Source organism: Lissotriton vulgaris, chromosome 3_1, assembly GCF_964263255.1.
Source record: "Lissotriton vulgaris chromosome 3_1, aLisVul1.2, whole genome shotgun sequence".
Classification (NCBI taxonomy): Eukaryota; Metazoa; Chordata; class Amphibia; order Caudata; family Salamandridae; genus Lissotriton; species Lissotriton vulgaris.
In genome coordinates this window covers 1934083303-1934104449 of record NC_141689.1, presented here as the reverse complement: position 1 = coordinate 1934104449, position 21147 = coordinate 1934083303, and the positions used below count along the sequence as shown (strand labels likewise).

Below are 21147 nucleotides of genomic sequence, written 5' to 3'. Positions count from 1 at the left end.
AAGGTGATATTTTGCCCGATGTGGAAGGCAGTGACAACCTTTGGCAAGAAGAAGGACGAGTGCGACAGAAAAGGAGGATTACAGGAAAGTGCCTGGAGCTCAGTCACGCTCCTAGCGGAGGTGATGGCAACCAGGAAAGCAGTCTTTAAAGTCAATAAACGAAAAGGACAGTTGTGAAGTGTCTCAAAGGAAGCACACAACAAATAGGTAAGAAACAAATTCAAGTCCCACTGCAGCATCACAAATGGAATAGGAGGGAAAAGGTGAGTAATGCCTTTGAGAAATCTATTTACAACAGGGAGCTTGAAAAGAGAGGGCTGATCAGGGAGCCTGAGAAAGAAAAAATAGCAGAAAGATAGCCCTTAATAGTACCCAGAGCAGAGCCCCGCTGGGCCAGAGAAAGAAGGAACAAAAGGACTTTTGAACGAGGGGCAGAAAGGGGATCCACAGCCTTTGCTGTGCACCATGCCACAAATTTGTTTCACCTTCAGGCGTAGTGAAGGGACGCCTGGCTGCTAGAATGATATCACAAACTTCAGAAGGAAAGTCAAATGGAATCAACTGTCGCGACTCAATCTCCACGCATGTAGGTGTAGGCTGGACAGGTTCGGGTGGAGGACCGTCTCCTACTGCTGCGACAGAAGATCCTCTGAAAGAGGCAGTCAAATCACGGGATCCATGCTCATACTGAGTTGCCCGGTATACCAAACTCTTCAAGGCCAGTCCGGGGCCACAAGAATGACTTGGGCCCGGTCGCGCCTGATCTTCTTCAGCACTCTGGGTAAAAGTGGTATAGGCGGAAAATCGTACAATAGACCGCAGCTCCACTTGTGATGAAAAGCGTCGCCGAGCGAGTGCCGCCGTGGAAATTCAAACGCGCAGAAGTGATGTCATTGCGCGTTCCCTTCGGTGGTGAATCTATCTAACCAAGGCTCTCCCAACTGTTGAAAGAGACCTTGCGACACCTCCGAGTAAAGACTCAATTCGTGATCCATCATGCACCTGAGTTTGTGCACCCTGGCGTTCAAAGAACCTGTAGGAGTGTTGAACCATCAAGGAAATGCCTTGACATTTCAGCAATGTCCAGAGACACAGAGCCTCCTGACATAGGGTCCACGACCATACCCCGCCTTGCTTGTTGCAATACCACATGGCGGTGGTGTTGTCTGTGAACATCTGCACTACTCTCCCTTTGACAGAGGGAAGGAATGCTTTCAGTGCAAGTAGGATCGCCCTGAGCTCCAGAAGGTTGATATGGAGCCAGGACTCTACCCGAGACAAGAGGACTCTGATCTCCGTCAACCGCAGGTAATGCCGGTGTGCTGGCAGGACGGGATATGAAAATAAGCGTCCTGCAAGTCCAACGCTACCAACCAGTCTTGCGGGTCTAGGGCAGACAAGACCTGAGCAAGTGTGAGCATCTTGAACTTCTCCTTCCAGAGGAAGCAATTGATGTTCAGAAGGTCTAAGATAGGACGCAGGCCCTTGTCCTCCTTTGGAACCAGGAAATAGTTTTGGGGGCAGTAACAACTACTTCTGGCGTCAGAACGCACTCGATGGCCCCCTTGGCCAAGAAGGCCGTAACTTCCAGTTGAAGAAGTGCCAAGTGAACCCCCCCAACATGCAGTGTGACTGAGGGGGCATGGCTGGAGGGGTAGTCTCGAAGAGGAGGGAGTAGCCCCACCGGACTATCTGCAGAACCCACCTGTCCGAAGTGATGGTGTGCCAGTGGAGGAGGTGATGGCAAATCCTGCTACCCACTGGCATTTGGTGGGCCTGAAACACCGGACTAGGAAGGTTTCTTGGCAGTGGCAGCAGGGGAGGTGGTGGACTGACACGCTCGCTGGCCCCGTGACCCACCTCGGCGGGTCCCACATCCACTGCTGCGCTGAGACTGTTGCTATTCAGGCCTGTGGCTCTGAAACGAACGTGTTTGGGCGCCACTTTCTTGGCCACAAAAGGAGCGAAAAGCAGAAACGGAAGGAGTGTGCGTGGCCGAATGCCTAAGGACTTGGCCGTAGCCCATGAGTCTTTAAAACGCTCCAACGCGCTGTCTGCCTAGTCGCCAAAAAGGCGAGTGCCATCAAAGAGCATGTTCATCAGAGTGTTCTGGACATCCCCGGAAAAGCCAGTTGTACTCAGCCCGGCTTGCGGCCTAGCACCACTGTTGTGGAAATCGCCCTGCCCATCGAGTCTGCGGTGTCAAGGCCACAAGGAATTGTGAACTTGGCTCAGCAATAGCTTGGGAGAGCACCGTCCGGGCCACCTCTGGACACTGCGCAATCTTGTCCCACACAGAATGGGAATACCGCCCGAGAGGCATGCAGTGTTTACAGACTGCAGCCCTGAACTGGCGGAAGTAAATATTTTCTTTTTAAAGTGTTCCAGTTTCTTGGATTCCCTATCAGGAGGTGCGGAAGGGAATGCGCTTGGGGACGAAGAGGCTTGGACAACCAAGCTCTCAGGGGTCGGGTGTTGGGAGAGGAAAAAGGGGTCGCCCGGGCGATGGCGTCGAGCCAAGGTCTTATCCACAGGAGCCCCTGTGTTGGGCCTGGACCAGGTGCCCAAAAGAACGTCTGAAAGTGCGTCAATAAAGGGCAGCAGCCGCTCCGTAGAGGAAGACGCTGGCCGGAGCACTTCTGTCAGGAGGTTAGTCCTAATGGCCACCGTAGGGAGCTGGAGGAGGAGCACCTCGGTTGCTCTACGCAACACCACAGAATATGGTCACCCTCCTCCGTAGCCACGGTAGAAGGAGACAGTGAGCAAGGTTCTGGCGTAAAATCCAGGTCACCTGCATCCTCCAAATCCTCTTCCCAGTTCTAGTTTAACTCGCACTGGGCTGCGTGAAGGTCCTCAGACCCCTCCCAGTTCTACCCTTCCACCCCAACCTTCCAGGCAGGCGGAAAAGAGGGAGGCGGATGGAGAAAGGGATAGAAATTCCCCATCAACGTAGGGAACGGCGTTGATCGACACAGGCCCGGCGCCATCGTCAGCCATGGAGCTGGGCGGCGGCGGTGCCGTAGACATCGATGAAGGTCGCACAAGGCCACCCGACATCGTCCGGGATCCATGCCTGTATCCATGGGGGTCTTGTGGTGGTGAGACCGGAGTCATCGACGACGTCGGGCCGGAGCTGGTGACAAAGAAGAGCGAGGACCCCCAGTCGGACCCGCGGGTCCCGAAGGCATTCCGGGGAGGGCCAGAGTGGGCAAAAAGGCAGACCATGGCTGACAGGAATTCCTGTAGCTAGGCCGGAGTCGCAGACAGACCCAGAAGGGCGCAGTAGGCCGTCGGCAACTACGCAGGCTCCGCCGGAGCTGCGGGGGTGGCACCACCCGCACCCTCAGCCATATAACACGACAGGCTAGGGTAAGGCGAAGAGCGACGGCGCTTCTTCGACTTCTTGTTCTGTGCCTTACCTGACTCCGAGTCCGAAGACTTCAACGAACGATGGTGGTGGTCGCTGCTCCTCGACTGGCCCCTTGACCTCCCACGGGACCGGGACCTTGAACAGAGTGGAGCAGACTCCCGGACCTCCAGCAATTTTCACGACCGCTCCCACAAACTTTTCTGAGCCATGGCCCGGCATTCGGGGCACAACTCGGAGTCGTGCCCGCGCCCCAGGCAGTAGAGACACTCACGGTGCGGATCTGTCATCGACATCGTGCGGGGACAAGCAGCGCAAGACTTAAAACCAGGCATCCCTCTACACCAGGATTCAAAGTCTCAAAAAACAGAGACAAAAGTCCCAAAAATAACTCAGTCAAATCACACACCTCAGAGGAGCAGACAGCATCGCACTACAGCACTCACCATGGAAAGCGTCCCTGAGAGGGCTGGGGAAGTGCTGGACACGTACCTAGACCCTCATAAACCCCCATAAACATTTAAAGGGCCGATCCTCGAGCCAAAGCCGCAGACCGAAACAGAGCTTGCGCGGGCTCGCAGGTGGACTCACAGACACCGTATATCTGGAAAGTCGTAATGCAGTATGTATAGCTGCCACCAATGTAATACCAAACATCTGTACCTCTCTACATGACTGTCCTATCCCTCTTTAGCTTAACCACTAAAGTTTCCTATCCTTTACTCCTTACACTTCTTTCACTCTCAAAAGATAAAAGTAAGGGGTAGCTACATAGGCTGCAATGTAAGAATGACCTCTGCCATTCGTGGCTAACCCTGTAACATTACTTGTGATTGTATATGGCACATAAAAATAATAATAATTTAAAAAAAAAAGTGACTGGGGATACCCCTCTCTCCGGATCTGCGCTTGCTGGCGCGGAAAAAGAAAGAACGGACGTCAGCGCGGGTGGCGCGTCTAAGTAGCTCCAGCGATGTCATCTCGGCGACTACAACGCCAAAGACGTAAGCAGAGCCACACAACGACGCCTACCAACGTACAGGGGTACTGCTGACAAAAACTTTCCGGATCCAGTCTGATGCCTGGAGGTAACTCAAAGGTATGGAATCGATCACCAACGTGTTTCTTTCAGATGCAACTTCCTCAGTAATCGAAAAAGAGAGGTTAGCTTGTTGGTGGGGTGTCAACTATTTTAAGACATACATATGGGGAACAAATTTTAAGCTGAGAACCGAGACCTTGTATTGACATTTTCACCACTAAGGGGGCTGGAAAGGCAACACCCATGATTGCAAAATGGTTGTACCGGTTGGAAGAATAAGACTTTCAGCTAAGATATGTGCCAGGTCATAAAAACATCAATGCAGATTGTCTATCATGACTGCCTTTATCTTGTCATGAGGAAAGTGATGTTAGGGAGGAGAAAGAAGAGTGGATGTTGGATACTGTGGATGATCCTGTAAGGGGGCTGTGAGCGAGGAAGAGTGGAAACATGCAGTTTCTCTGGAAGTATTGCAAAAGTTAATCTAATGCTTGTCCAACAACACAGGACAGTGCATGTTGATAAAAAGAGAACTCATTGAGTACAGAATGGTGTGGACAGAACTATATATTGAGAATAACATTGTTAGGAGAGTAGACAAGTAAGAGGAACCGGTTAGTCTACGTGGTAGGTTGTTGGAATTACTACATGAAGGACATAATGGCATGTCTGGAATGAAGAAGAGAGCTAGGTGTGATTTCTGGTGGCCCGGAATGGACAAGGCCATAAAGAGGTGTGTGCACAATTGTGTGGCATGCATGTGTAGGGACAAAATCACACAAGTCACGGGAATTCACCATATCACCTACCGTTATGCCAGACAAACCCTGGCAACAACTGGCTATGGGCATATGTGGGCAGTTCAGTGCTAGAGGCATAGACAACAAGTATGCAATGGTCATTATGTACTATTTTACCAAATGGCCCGAGATTACGTTTGTGAGGGAGACTAAGTCTTCCAATGTGATATAGTTTTTCAACCATATGTTCCACTGGGAAGGATATCCTGAGTGTGTCATAACTAACAATTGGCAGCAGTTTGTGGCAGGGGAGTTTGGTAGTTACATGGAAAAGTCAGTGTGATGCACCTTACCACTGCAGTTTATAATCCCTGGGAAAATGGAACGGTAGAAACAATAAACTGCGTGTTAAAAGAATGTGTGCAGTTGGCTGATGCGGGCGGGGTGGATTGCAAAGGTGCTGTCAAGGAGATGTTATGAAGTTACCGTAACACACCCTACACTGCAACTAAGGTAACACCTTTTAGCCGTCTTACGGGCTGTCTGGAGCGTAGCAAAGTGACACTGGCATGGATGTGTTAGTAGCGATGAGTTGGCACCCAGGGTGCATGACTACCTAGAAAAATACATACACAATGACAGGATAAGGAGCTGTGCACGCAATCTCAGAGTTGGTGATTGGGTAAGGAGGTATCTGGTGGGAAATCAAAGAGTGGTAATGTCTAAAAGGTCCAGACCTAAATACATGATGATGGTTGTAGGTAACAGCGCACAAGTTACTTACCTTCGGTAACGATATATCTGTAATAAACAGTAGTTAGTATTAGATTCCTTACCTTAGAATATCCCCAGGCGTCCGTCTGGATCCGAAATCTTTTGCGTAGCAGTACCCCTGCGCGTCGGTAGGCGTCGTCTGCTGCTCCGGGTCTGTCGTCGGCGTTGTTGGCGCCGGGATGACGTCGCCGGAGTACTTAGACGCGCCCTCGCGCGCTGACGTCAGTTTTTATACACAGCTTTTCCGTGCCAGAAACGCAGAGCCATGATAAAAACCAACACTGGTGCCATGAAACTAGGGCCTTCAAAGGGATGACCTTAACCCTAGATATCGGTTCGCAGAACAGGGAGGATGGGTGAGGCGGTAAGGAATATAATACTAACTACTGTTTCTTACAGATATATTGTTACCGAAGGTAAGTAACTTGTGTATCAGAAAGAAACAGGTTAGTATTAGATTCCTTACCTTAGAATAGATACCCCAGCAATACCAACCCCGGTGGTGGGTCTGCTACCCAATAATCACACCAGAAAGTCCTGGAGAACGAAACGGCTGAAAAAGCCATCTCTCCGGACTTGGCTGTCCAGGCAGTAGTGTCTTGCGAACGTGTGCAGCGAGGCCCACTTAGCTGCCTGACAGATGTCCTGCAAGGGGACTCCCCGACCCAGGGCAGTAGTAGCCGCCGTGGCCCGAGTGGAATGGGCACGCAGCCCCACAGGAGGCACCTTTTTAGCCAGTGAATTACAAGACTGGACAGGTTTGGGTGGAGGACTGTCCCCTGCTGCTGCGACAGAAGGTCCTCCTGAAGAGGCAGACGAATCGGGGGATCGACAGACATGCTGAGTAGCTCGGGATACCAATATCTTCATGCCCAGTCCGGAACCACAAGGATAACTTGGGCCCGGTCGCGTCTGATCTTCATCAGCACTCTGGGCAGAAGTGGTATAGGCGGAAAGGCGTACAACAGACCACAACTCCACTCGCGACGAAAAGCGGCTCAGAGCGAGTGGCGCCTTGGAAATTCCAACGCGCAGAACTGTTGACATTGCACGTTCTCGTCTCTGGCGAATAGATCTAACCAAGGCTCCCCCCACTGCTGAAAGAGGCCTTGCGCCACGTCCGAGTTTAGACGCCATTCGTGATCCATCATGCACCGGCGGCTGAGTTAGTCTGCCCTGGCGTTCAGGGAACCTGCCAGGTGTTGAACCACCAGGGTCACGCTCTGATGTTCCAGCCACTGCCAGAGGCGCAGAGCCTCCTGGCACAGGGTTCACGACCCCACCCGCCCTTTTGTTGCAGTACCACATTGCGGTGGTGTTGTCCGTGAACACCTGCACTACACTCCTCCGGACAGAGGGGAGGAATGCCTTCAGTGCAAGCCGGATCGCCCGCAGCTCCAGAAGGTTGATGTGGAGCCGGGACTCTGCCGGAGACCAGAGGCCTCTGATCTCCGCCTCTCCCATGTGGCCCCCCCCAGCCCTGGAGGGACGAGTCTGTCACAACTACGTGCTCCGGTTGGGGTAGGGAGAGGGATCTGCTGCTGATCCAATCGCGGTCCGTGAGCCATCACTGCAACTGTCTTGCAGTGCCCTCCGAGATCAAGACATGGTCGGACAAGTTGCCCTGATGCTGGGCCCACTAAAACTTCAGATCCCACTGCAGAGCCCGCATCCGCCACCTGGCGTGATGCACCAGAAGGATGCAGGAGGCCATCAGCCCCAGAAGCCGCAGCGTCAACCTGACCGAGACTCTGGATAACAGCTGAAAGATCGGAATCAGAGCCTGAATATCCCGAACGCGCTGTTCGGGAGGATAAACCCGAAACTGCGAAGAGTCTAGAACCGCTCCGATGAAGAGGAGCTTCTAAGAGGGACACAGGTGTGACTTCAGCACATTGATGGAGAACCCCAGCAGGTGCAGGAGGTCGGCCGTAGTCTGGAGGTGGCGGACGACTGTCAGGGGGGAGCCAGCCTTCAACAACCAGTCGTCGAGGTAGGGGAAGACTGAAATCCCTAACCTGCACAGATGAGCTGCGACCACCGCCATCACTTTCGTGAACACCCGTCGGGCGCTGGTAAGACCGAAGGGGAGCTTGGTAAACTGAAAGTGCTCGTGGCCTTCCGTGAACCGCAAGTAACGCCGGTGGGCCGGCAGGACGGGGATTTGAAAATAAGCGTCCTGCAAGTCCAAGGCTACCATCCAGTCTCCTGGGTCCACGGCAGCTAAGACCTGAGCCAGTGCCAGCATCTTGAACTTCTCCTTCCGGAGGAAGCCGTTGATGTTCCGCAGGTCCAGGATAGGGCGTAGGCCCCCTTTGCCCTTCTTGGGTACCAGAAAGTAGTGGGAGTAACAACCACACCCTACTTCTGGCCCAGGAACGCGCTTGATGGCCAAGAGGGCTGTAATTTCCTCTTGTAGAAGTTTCAAGTGATCCCCAGACACGCGGTGGTCCTGCGGTGGCATGGCTGCAGGGGTCGCCTCGAAGGGGAGGGAGTAGCCCCTTCGGACGATTTGCAGCACCCACCTGTCCGATGTAACAGTGCGCCAGTGGAGGTGGTGATGGCAAACCCTGCCCCCGACTGGCGTCACATGGGACTGAAAGCTCGGACTAGGAGGGTTTTGAGGTGGATGCTGCAGGGCTAGGTGTGGACTGGCCTCGCCGTTGTCCCCAACCGCCGCCACGGCGGTTGCAACGTCCGCCACCACGCTGGATGGTAGTCTGCGGCCCGTGGCTGGCAGGACGTGTGAGGGCGCCCCTTCTTTGGCCACGTAAGGAGTGAAAGGCAGCCGTTTGCTGGCGCGGGGCCGAGAGGCCCAAGGACTTGGCCGTAGCCCTGGAGTCAAAGCGCTCAAGCGCATGGTCTGCCTTGTCGCCAAAGAGGCGACGGCCATCAAACGGCATGTCCATAAGGGTGTTTTGGACATCAGCCGAAAAGTTGGGGGACCTCCACCAGGCGTGGCGATGAATCGCCACCGTCGTTGCCATCGCTCTGCCCAGTGAGTCTGTGGTATCCAGCCCACACCGGATAGAATACCGTGCCGCATTTTGACCCTCCGCAAGGGCTTGGGCGAGTTTAGTCGGGGCCCCCTCCGGACATTGTGGCAGCACGTCCACGACCGTGTCCCACAGAGAGTGGGTGTAACGGCCCAAGAGCCATGCGGTGTTGACTGACCGCAACCCCAAACTCAGGGAGGAGAATACCCTTTTCCCGTATTGCTCATACCTCTTGGATTCCCGATCGGGGGAGCCGTCGGGAATGCGGTCTGGGAGTTAGAGGCCTGGATGACTAGGCTCTCGGGTGGGGTGGGTGGACAGGAAGCAAGGGTCACCCGGAGCCGGACGGTGGTGCCTGGCCACATTCGTATCTACAGGGGGACCTGTAGCGAGCTTGGACCAAGTGCCCAGGAGAACGTCTGACAAGGCCTTATTAAAAGACAGCAGAGGCTCGGCCGAGCTTGCCTGCGGATTAAGGACCTAAGTGAGGAGGTTAGTCCTCACGGCCGCGACAGGGAGCTCATGGCCCAAGGCCTTGGCAGCCCGTGTCAGCACCACACTATAGGCAGCCCCCTCCTCCGTAGCCACGGTAGGAGGAGAGACAAAACCAGTGTCGGGCGAAGTGTCCAGACCACTGACCTCCCCTAGCTCACCTGTCCAGTCCTGAGAAGACTGGCACTCACGTGCCAGAGGGTCCTCGGATCCCTCCCGATCCTCCTCGCCACCCATCACTAGGTACTCAGGTTCAAAAGATGGGGCCGGGTCATAGAAATAGAAATCTTCAAGCGGCGTTGAATACGGCGCCGGACCCGAATCGAGGGTAAGACCGGTGAAGACGTTGTCCTGGGACAGCGGCGGGGGCGACACCCTGGAAGCCGGCGCCGGCGAGGTCGACCGGCGACGACCCGGATCCGGCGGGGCCCTGCGGCGTCGGGGCCGAAGTCACCGACGGTGCCGGGCCGAAGCACCCGGCCCGCTTGGGGACCCAGTCGGGGCCACTTGGCTCGAAGGCGCCGCATAACCCGACGGAGGAGTGAGCGACCTCATGGCCATGAGGAAGGCCTCGATCTCCTCCGGCGTCACGTTCTGCCCAGGGACCGGCGGGTACTGAATCCCCGGCCGCGTCTCGCGAGCGTCGTGGGGAGTCAGAAGAGAGATGTCGCCTCTTCGACTTCTTGTGCCTCTTATCTAAGGACTTCGAGCCTGAAGACAGATGACGACTCCCCGAACTGTGGTGATTCTGGCCCCACGATCGGCCCCTCGACCTCCAGCGGCGCGGGGCTGACTGCCGGAGCTCGAGTCGCTTGCGGGGCCGCACCCGTCTAGCTTTGGACGTCAGGGCCCGGCAGTCGGAACAGGACTTGTCGTCGTGGTCGGGGCCCAGACAGTGAAGGCACCAGTGGTGGGTGTCAGTTACCGACATCAGTCAGCAAACAAGGGGGGCGTGGCTAGCAGCCGATGAGGACAGTCGCAGCCTAGCGAGGCTCCCGACCCTCCGCCCAAAGATCCGCCGAAAATCCTGTGTATGACCCGGGATCCCCGCGAAAATCGGGTTGATCCCGAGAGCAACACCCGCGCCTGCTCCGTTTCGAGTGGCGAGCCAGGGAGACTACTGCAGCGGGCGCACCTTGATGCGAGGAGCCCGGGACGCCGGAACACAAGATGGCGGCATCCTGGGAGGCGGCTGCCGAGGAGTAGCAGCGGATCAGTCCCAGACGCCCAGCTGAGCAGAGGAAGCGAGGTATTCAGTGGCCGAGGGGGAGGCTGAGACCGCCTGGCGCGCCGGCGGCCCCCGACCTCAGAGCGACCGGCGAGAAGTTCGGGCACGGGAGCGGCTCCGGCGAGGCTCCACCCCACCCGGGAAGAGGATAATTTACGCCCCGGCTCTGGGGCCTGCTGGCCCTGTGGGCGCAACTCTGGCCCCGAGGCCCGGCTGGGCGAAGGAAGCCGATCAGAGGGAGGTCTGAGAGTAGACTGTGCCCGACTGCTGTACCACCGACCCTGACCCTTAAGCGGCTGGTGTGGGAGGCTGTGTGCGGGCGGCGGCGGTGAGATTCCGCCTCACCCAAGGGACTGTAAATTTACGCCCCGGCTTCGGGGCCAACTATATCGGGGGGTGCAGCTCCGGCCCAATCGCGTAGCTGAACGGAGGACGTGGGACTGCAAGGAGCCGAGAAGAGGACGGGGACCGACTTGTGAGCCACTGACCCCCGAGCCCGGAGTGGCCGGCGAGGTGCCCAGCGCACAGACGATCCCGGGAAGGCCCCGCTCTGACCGAGAGCTGACAATCGACACCCCGGCTTTGGAGCCCATCATCCCTGCACGCGTCGAGGGGCGATTTGAGAATTCACCTGACGACCCCAGAAGGTGAGAAACTGCAGTAGCTGGCCCCTGGGGAGTTGGAAGGGTCTTGAGCAATCCCGGAGCCCTGAAGGTCCGGCCCCACCGCGAGGCGCAACCCGAAGGTGGCTGGAACTGTGCAGCGGCTGGATTGGGGCCCGAAGGGGAAGAACGTCTGAGGAAGACTGCCAACCTCCACGAGGATAACCGGAGACCGGCCTTACCGGGAGATTAGAGCGTGCGCCCTGGGGCTCGCAGCCCAGAAGGAGGCCCGCTTAGGGGGCGAACTCTGTCTGCCCACCCATAGACCACTTCCATCGGGGGGCCCTGATCGAACCCCCTGCGCGCTGAGCCCAGGAGGATATTGGGTCCAGATAGGTGGGCATATAACACTGGACTGGCTGTGCACCGGGGGTCGGGCGCCGCCTGCGGACAGCATTCCCTTGGTGGGTGCCGCCGGAGAAGGTGGAGAGAACCGAGTGGCGGGCAGCGGTCCCCTCGGGCGGCGGACCCCCAGTGGGCATATCAACCGACGCGACCCCCCGGCTGGGCCATAGGGGATCCCACAGCCAGCGCACTCCTCAGACCCCCCCATACCTTCACCGTGGAGCCGGGGTACCGTTGGAGGACCAGAAGGTGATAGCAGCACTGCGTGGCCAGCCTAATTGAAACCGGGGCCTATAGAGAAGGGGAGGGTGGATTGACCCCGTGGAGTGGAGTGCGCAGAAGGAGAACCCGACCTAAATTCCTCCTAGTTCGTGATCAACGGATTGCTTGCTGCAGGGAGCACCAACAACACCTGAACATCCCTGGGAACCCAGATCTACGTCGCAGGAGCAGGATGGGAAAGCCCAGAGGAGTAAAAGGAGACGGGAGCACTGCCACGGAGATGCCGGAAGATACTTCACAGTCTACAACGGAACTGCAACAGATGCAGGACCGGATCCTAGAAGCTATCGCTGCCACGAAGGATGCCTTACACCAAGACATTGTGCAGGTGTCGACGGGGCTGGGGCTCCTGCGGGCAGACCACGAGAAGTTAACAGATAGGGTCAAGGAAGCGGAAGACACCCTAAAAGACATTGTGCCAGCGCATAAGTCGATGGATGGGAAGCTCACGGAAGCGATGGAGCTTATACAAGCCCTGGAGAGGCGGGCAGAGGATGCTGAAAACTGCAGCCGACGGAACAACGTGCGCCTGGTGGGCCTTCCCGAAAAAAAAGAGGGCACGGACATGGTGGGCTACTTGAACTACTGGCTAAAGACTGTGGTGGCCCCGGAGGGTCTTTCTCCCTTCTTCACTCTAGAGCGGGAGCACCGAGTACCATCCCGGCCCCCGAAACCAGGCCTACACCCTCGCCCAGTGGTCATCAAATTGCTTCACTACAAGGACAGGGATTGGCTTTTGCAGCGGGCCAGGGACACAGGTCCCTTTCAAGTTGACAACAGCAAGTTTACGCTATTCCCGGACTACACGTTCGAGACCAAAAAACTGCGTGCCTCATTCCTCTCTATCAAAAAAGAACTGCGCACAGAAGGCTTACAGTACTCGCTGCTGTTCCCGGCCAAACTCCGAGTAGTGGTAGACGAAAAGGCGCTGTTCTTCACAACATCGGCGGAGGCATGGGCCTGGTGGGACACTTACAAAGCGGGCACGGATGGAGCTCGATACAGGGCCAGAAACAAACAGTCAGGCAGTCACGCCACAGACATCAGGAGAAATCATCGAAAGCTGAATCCTGGCCACAGTAACTGACAAGGATGACAACGAATGGTGCAGCCTCTTCGAACTATTGAGCAGGCCACTGTAAGACTGGAATATCGTGAGTCATAATGCCTATTGCGGGGCGGGGGCATGGGGACAGCACTTGAAGGTTTCAGAGGTTAGCACACGCGCCCCAGGGCCCATAAGGCCTCCGTAGTATTGGCTACGGACTAGGGACATTTGAGAGCACGTTTGCTCAACAGTTTGGATGGGAGCGACTCTTCTGCAGTTGGGTCCTGTTCTGGGGGAGGGAGGACCTGGAGAAGTTGGGGTAACTCAAGGTGTTGTTCGGGGAGGGGAGAAAGTTGGGGATGGGTGGAGACGGTGTTGTGTCTGATGTCTGGATGCAACATGTTGTTGACTTAAACCGAACAAGATGGAACAATGGCTAATGCGGGTTCGATAAAATGTGTGTCCTGGAATGTGCGGGGACTAAATACAATGGCGAGAAGACACAAAATTAATTCTTACCTAGTCCGTAGAGGAGTGCATATAGCATTCCTACAAGAGACCCATTTAACGAGGAAAGAGGGAGTAGCACTACAGCGTAGATGGAGGGGCCACCTGTTTTACACCACATACTCTGCTTTTGCTAGGGGAGTGTTAATTTGGGTGAGAGCGGGAGTTCCTTTCCAAGTAACTAGACATACGGAAGACCCAGATGGGAGATTTGTAGCGGTTGAAGGGCTACTTAGAGGTCGACACATTGTGCTTAGTAGCATCTACGCGCCAAATGTAGATCAGGCAACCTATTTTGCGAAGCTCTCCAGGGTGCTGGCCACCTACTTCACAGGTCCTATGCTGATGGGGGGGGGGGGGGGGGGGGGGGGGGGACTTCAACTCCATAGAAGATACAACACTAGACAGATCACACCCCCCGCTACACACATCCCCTGTACACAGGTTGGCGAGGTGCAGAACGGAATGGCTGGGGAAATGGGATCCGACAGACAGCTGGCGCACACAACATCCGACAGAGCGAGACTACTCGTTCTACTCTAGCATACATGTCCACCTTGATACCTTCCTCTGTTCCCAAACAATACTCCCAGCAGTGGCCCGGACTGAATACTTGGCACGCACAATCTCTGACCACAACCCTATACTCCTGACGCTAGATTGGATGAATAACATTTCAAGGATTCCGACGTGGCGGCTACGACCGGACACGCTGGATGACCCACCTTCTGCGAAGAGCTAGAGAATCGGATCACTAATTACTTCACAGAGAACGAGGGTACCGCTTCATCCAGAGCCATGGAGTGGGATGCATTTAAAATAGTAGTAAGGGGGCACTGCATAGGGAAATTTGCAGGAGTACGCAGGTCATTGGTGGAGGACTTGGATAAGGCTGAGCGTAAATTGAGGGAGGCGGAACAGGTACGCCCTGGCCGCCCTGAGTTACAGGGGAGAGTAAGTGAGGCGCGGGAGGCAGTGGCCGTGGAGGTGGAGTGCCTTCGTAGCTTCGATTACAAAACATACTTGACGAAGACTCTTGCTGAGGGGGACAAAACTGGAACACTCTTGGCCTAGCTAGGGAACCCCAATAGGAGTACTCAACCGATTCTGACCCTGAAGGGAAGTGGAGGCGACACACTTCAAACACAGCCAGAAATTCTGGACTGCTTTCGATCATATTATGAGAGGTTATATAGGAGCGAGTTAGGGAACCAGAATGAGGCAATAGAGGCTTTCCTGAGCGACCTGCAGCTACCACAGCTGGAGCAAGAACAGGCTGATTCCCTAGGCGGCCCAATAGATTTGGCAGAAATAAGAGGGGCAATAAAGCGAGTGGCGCGTAACAAAACACCAGGGATAGATGGGTTACCCATTGAATTTTACGGGAAATACCTAGATCAACTGGCCCGAGACTTCAAGTGATATATAATGAAGCCAGGGAAAAGGGCAGACTCCCCCAGTCAATGCGCGAAGCCATTATGATTCCTTTATTAAAACCGCGAAGGGGAAGCACAGACCCTGCATCCTATAGGCCATTGTCTATGTTAACAACAGACTACAAAATTTTTAGCACAGTGCTGGCCGCCAGGCTGTTACCCCATATGCAAGACCTGGTTCATAAGGACCAATCAGGTTTGATACCCACAAGGAACACGACACACAACATCCGTAGGCTGCTCAGGCTAGTAGATGACCCACCGCCGGGAGCGAGAGCCCCCCTGGTATTGGCGGTTGACATAGAAAAGGCCTTCGACACCCTGGAATGGGAATACCTATATAGGGTGATGCAGGGTTTTGGCCTGGGTGAGGGATATATAAGATGGACGAAAGTGCTTTACTCTTCGGCGAAAGCTAGGGTGAGAGTCGGACCCTTAGTATCGGACCAATATGAGGTGCATCGGGGAACCAGACAGGGATGTGCACTTTCTCTCCTGCTGTTTGCGCTTGCGATGGAGCCTCTAGCAGCAATGGCTAGGCGGGGGGTACATTACAACGGGTTAGAAGTCAGAGGGGCCCACCACTTCATCTCCTTATATTCAGACGACCTTCTCCTCTTCTTAGAAGATGCTGAGGGAGCGGTGGACGGCGCAGAGAGACTGTTAGCGCGCTTCGGCGAAATATCGGGACTGCGGGTTAATTGGACAAAAACCTGCCTCTTCCCGCTGAGGAAGGAGGAGGAGCGCCCCCTAACCCACCCAGAGTGTACATATATCACGAGCCCGCGGACCTTCTAGACGCTAATGTAGGTCGCTGTATCTGCGCATTGCAGGGCAGTATGTCCTTCTGGGCCACCCTGCCCCTTTCAATGGCGGGCCGGGTTTCACTCCTAAAAATGATAGCCCTACCGCGATTATTATATTTCTTCCGGACCCTCCCGGTGTGGATACCTGGAGCGATCTTCAGACAGTTGAGATCGATGATTGTGTCCTTTTTATGGGGAACGGGCAGACGTAGAATTGCATTGGCGACGCTGACCCGCCCGAAGGATGAGGGTGGCCTAGCGGTCCCAGATTTCGAGCTCTACTACTTGGCGGCCCAATTACAGTTCTTTACACAGGAGGTTGCGAGGGTCTACCGCGGCCCGGAGCAGGAGAGGGAGAACGGCATCCCCCGCCACATACTGGCATACATTACAATGCAGCAACAATTGCGGCTCGGAGGGCTGAACCAAGAAGAACGGACGCTCCGATTGTGTTGGAATCGCTCGCAAAAGCGAACTGGACCCAGGCACCGGTATGCGCCTGAAATCCCGCTGGGCATGGTGACAGCACTCCCACATGGCGGAGACTGGTCGAGACTACGACTGTGGGAAGAGACAGGGTTACAGGTGGTAGGGGATCTTTATGATGACGGAGTATTGGCCCCGTACCAGACTTTACAGGAAAGATAGGACCTTCCGAGGGGAGACTACTTACTGCATGCGGCGGTGGTGAGAGCCATACAGGCGCACTGGGGGGAGGGACTGATGGAGCCCACAACGACACTGGCGTGCCAATACACAATGATGGCGGCAGGAACGTTTAAGGCAGTTACATGCCTCTATTCCAGAATGCACACAGAAACCCTACAACCACTTACACCGCTGAAGAATAAATGGGAAGCAGACCTACAGTTAGAAATCCCAGACACGGCGTGGTCCCAACTAGTGCGGAGGGCTAGGAAGAGCACCAGAAACACGCGTTTCCAACTGATACACCTCTATATCCTCCACAGGGCCTACCTCACCACGAGTAAAATAGCAGCGTACTTTGGCGTAGAGGACGCAGCATGCCCCAGATGTAACCAGTTAGGAGCAGACCTAGTACACATGCTTAGGGGCTGCCCCCGCTTACAAGAGTATTGGAGGGAAATAGGTGACACCCTGAATGAAGTACCGGACAGGGAACTGCAGTACGACAGCGCGGTCACTATCTTACACTGGTTCCCACACACACGCAAAAACAAACTGTCTAGTAAATTCATCGACATGGGTCTACTTATTGTGAAGAGAGAGCTGACCAAGGGGTGGAAGTCGAAGGTAGGGCCAACACACCGGAGGTGGCTGAATTTTTGAAGTGGGCAACGGCGGAGAGTACGATCAGATACCAACTGGCCCGCTGTAGCTCAGACGAGAAAGCACAGGACGCAGCAATGGCATGGGAAATATTAGTACAGGCGCTGAGAGATAGCACAGTGGACGAGGAGGGAGAAGAGGAGGCGGAGGGACAGGTGGCTCCAGTAGAGATGGTAATGGCCCCGGCACCTACACCGGACACACACACACAGTAAAAATACAAAGCTCCGAAGGCCCACAGTATAGGCACATATCCTAGCGCCAGGCATAGACGTAGACACCGGGGGGGCGAAGGGGGGCGGGGGGGAAGCATCCCGGGATCCTGTAGCGGAACATGTACGAATTTTGACGAGTGACAGTGGGTACGGGGCGAAAAAATAAAAGCAGAGGGTGGAGGGCCCTATATGTTGACTGCAGCAGACAACCCAGTCAAGAGAGTAACATGCAAAAGAGTAGCGCCGCCCGACCTCCGGGATGTGGGCTGAATGGCTGTGTACGAGACATCTGGGATGAGATAGGAGAACGACTCTGCATTAAGAGATCCTGAGTCCAGCAAAGTACACTGTAATTGACTCTGCAATAAAAATTGTTTAAAAAAAAAAGAAAAACAGTCAGCAAACAATCGGCGCAGGGTTTGAACCCGTGCATCCCTACCGGCACCGTCAGAGTCGAGAGACTTTGAAAGACGATCGAAAAAGGTAGTAAAAAATTGACTATGGGTACAACTTTTTCCGGATCCGCGCTTGATGGCGCAGAAAAAAGAAGAACGGACGTCAGCACGCGAGGGCGGCGTCTAAGTACTCCGGCGAGGTCATCGCGGCGCCAACGACGCCGACGACAGACACAGAGCCGCAGACGACGCCTACCGACGTGCAAGGGTACTGCTACGCAAAAGTTTCCGCATCCAGTCTGACGCCTGGTGATATTCTAAGGTAAGGAATCTAATACTAACCTGTTTCTTTCATATAGGAGTTAAACTCGGGGGAGACAAAAGAAAACAAGAACTCCAGTGCCGACGTGTGTTTCGGTGTGTGACCCTGATGATGGGTCTCACCTTCTTCAGGGAGCAGTAACTTGAGAATACCACGGAGGAGCACCTGGACTGCGCAGTGCAAGCATCCCGTCTAACTCGGAGCTACTACTGGTAGGAAACCAGATAGAGGCCTGGAGGGCTGATCCTGACTAGGGACGGGGACAGAACGTAGATCCCAACATCATCACATAAGAATTAGACCGGATGGAGGTTGGCAAACAGCCGGGGGTCGATGCAGTGGTGTACTAGAGTCTGGGTTGCTTCCCACCCAGGGGCTGGATTCGTAACTCAAAAACTTCCATTAAAATGTTTTACGAAACAGAGAGTCAAGAAAAGTGCCCTGCGGATTGGTCGCATCTTTCTAGGTTCAAGAATCCGGGACCGAAAGGAAAAGGTAGCATTTCCTTAGGCAAATTGGCTTTGTACATCATTTACAGAGAAGAACGGCACCAGTGTGGAGCCTCACAGAACCCCCAACTGCCGTGCAAAGGTACGGCACAGAATATTTCCGGATCCAATCTGACGCCGGTGGACATATTCAAAGAGGAATCTGTGGTTAAAAGTCTCTAGCAGAAAAACTCATTCTCGTAGAGGTGCCAGTACCTCATTTGACAGTACCTCAAAAGCAGTGGCTAAGGTTGCGTGACCATGTGTCACCTTTCAATTGGTACTCAGCTCTCCCTGTAACATTATTTCAGGAGGAGGCCTAGAAGACAGATCCGCAGAGTAATCATCATGCTCTGAAGTAACAACAGAAGTGACAAGGACCAGTAAGTCAACCATCTGCACCTCAATCTGGTCCTCCATCCTCTGGCACTACACTGGCAGAGATGGGGAATGCATTGGGACTCACGAAAGTGGGACTGCAGAAATTTCTCAGAGCATCCAGAAAGGAGTGTGAGCAGATTATTGAGGATAGCAAAGACACAAATTCTGCCACCAAATCCACAGGAGGTTGACAGTGGTTAGATATCTCATCCAGAGGCTTCTGGTTTAGAGGTTCTCATTGACTTCTCTATCATCAAGTCCTCAACCCCAGGGAGGGAAGAATCCCCTGAGGATTGCATCCAGCGAAGACAGCCGCTGATACCATGACACGTGAGAGATACCAGGCATGACACACAAGAGGCAAAAGTTGCACCAGTACAGTATGCCTCTGGTATCGAGGGACCTCCCAGCAGGGCAGGCTTTCAAGGGATATAGAATGGTATGGTCCTTTCCTTATAATTATTTTACAGGCTCTTGTGCTATGGAAAGCCCGAGTACCAGGAGATCCCTGCTTCTGGTGCTTATTTTTTCCACCATGGCTATTATTTGGTGGATGGGAGGTGGTCCTGTTTTCAATACACACCGGGATAATTTGTGGGCCACATTCTACCATGGAAGAGTAGCTGCCGCCAACCACATAATTTTTCAAGGCTTCACTACTTTGGCTTAAAGCCATGCATGTTGTGCGCACCAGACCGAAATGAGACACTGGATCTCATCATCAATCACACTGGGAGTGTGGCAGAGAGCAACAACAAAGGGACTTTTACTCAGCTCCAGGGCGCAAGCCTCTGGAGTCACTAGGAGAGACTTAAGCACTAGAAACACTCCAAGGAAATAAAATAGACTTAATCTCTCGGTACGAGAGATATGCAGCACTTCGTCAGAAGGAGAGATTGGCTAGACTCTTCAATGCCACTATGACGTACTGGCCCCTCTACTATTTATTATTTATAAAAACAAATTAAATAACGCCCTGTCAGAACTCACTAATGACGAACCAAAAATTAATGGAAATGTACTTCCCGCGCTCTTATACTCGGATGATGCGGTCCTTATGGGCCACACCCCGAACGCACTGCGCACTTTAGTTGGGGGTTTTGTATCCTTCATGGCAGACTTAGAGCTCTGCACTAATTTTATTAAATCTTTCATAATTACTTGCGGCCCTAAAAAACACTATTAAGTCAATAACTTCAGACCGCAAACGCCTACTACGCACTCGCACTTTTCCCTATTTGGGCTTAGTATTTTCTGACACTGGATCTTGGGCAACTCATGCTCCCCATAGCAGAAGTACATTTTTAAAAGCAATTAACTCTATTTTGAGTCTTCCTCACAAATCGCAGTGCATCCCCACCGCCACATATGGCGCTGAAGTCTGGGGTTTCATGAATTGCAGCGCAAACGCATATGCCATCTAAATACCTTTTGAAGAGCATTGAACATTGGGGGAGGAGTCTGCTTTTTCGCCTTAGAGGTGGCACTTTAAAATACTCACTTTGCTTTCCCCTGGGATTTAACAATAATCTTGAGCAGACACTTTGTCCGTGCGGCACCGGTAGCAACCAAACGGTAGTACACCTTTTGTAATTTTTACGGAAAGCACACAAAACTATATTTGATTCCGTATTTTAAAACATTTGCTAACATTGATTATAGAACAGCGCACCTCGAGATTCTTAGACTCGAAAGTAACAACTTGATTTTTCGTGTAAGCTCGTTTTTGAAAGCGGCAGTCCGCTTACGTATCTCCATGAGCAATTTTTTACATGTTAAGGGCATTGGCACACCTAATAATGTTCTTCTGTATATAGTCACTTTTAACTCCACTTAAAGTGCTATTTCTAGGCCTGAAAATCCCAAAAGCCTTAAAATTCTATCCTACTTATACTATGCTGCTAATACTGTTTACAACTAATTGCACTTTACCTGAATAGGACGTTGCTGCAATTTTGTCTATCAACTTGTACATTTTAAATAGGATACTGCTGTCATACATTATGCCTTTTTGTTGCTGTACACCACTGTAATCTTTGTTACCGGCAGTTCCTTTTAACCAAAGCTTTTATGCACTGCGGTTTTAAACAAGAATTGTATTTCTGTTGGTGGGGTTTGAACTGTGCTTTTATGGATATTTATATCCAAATAAAGATTATTGAATTGAATTCGTGCCACCATACCAAGACAAGGAGCTCGCTGAACTCAATAGTGCACTGAAGTCTCCGAAGCAGGGGTTTACACCAATTCCCTTCTTCAACCATTTGTGAAGTCGCTGGTTGCCATGACCTCAATGAAGGAGGGAAATTC

At 53.5% G+C, this 21147-nt stretch overlaps 1 protein-coding gene across 2 annotated transcripts in view; it reads right to left on the bottom strand.

Moving 5' to 3' along the window:
* Positions 1 to 21147, bottom strand: part of LOC147728638 (uncharacterized) — a 360759-nt gene that overhangs the window by 46487 nt on the left and 293125 nt on the right. The gene's annotated exons all lie outside the window — the stretch shown is intronic.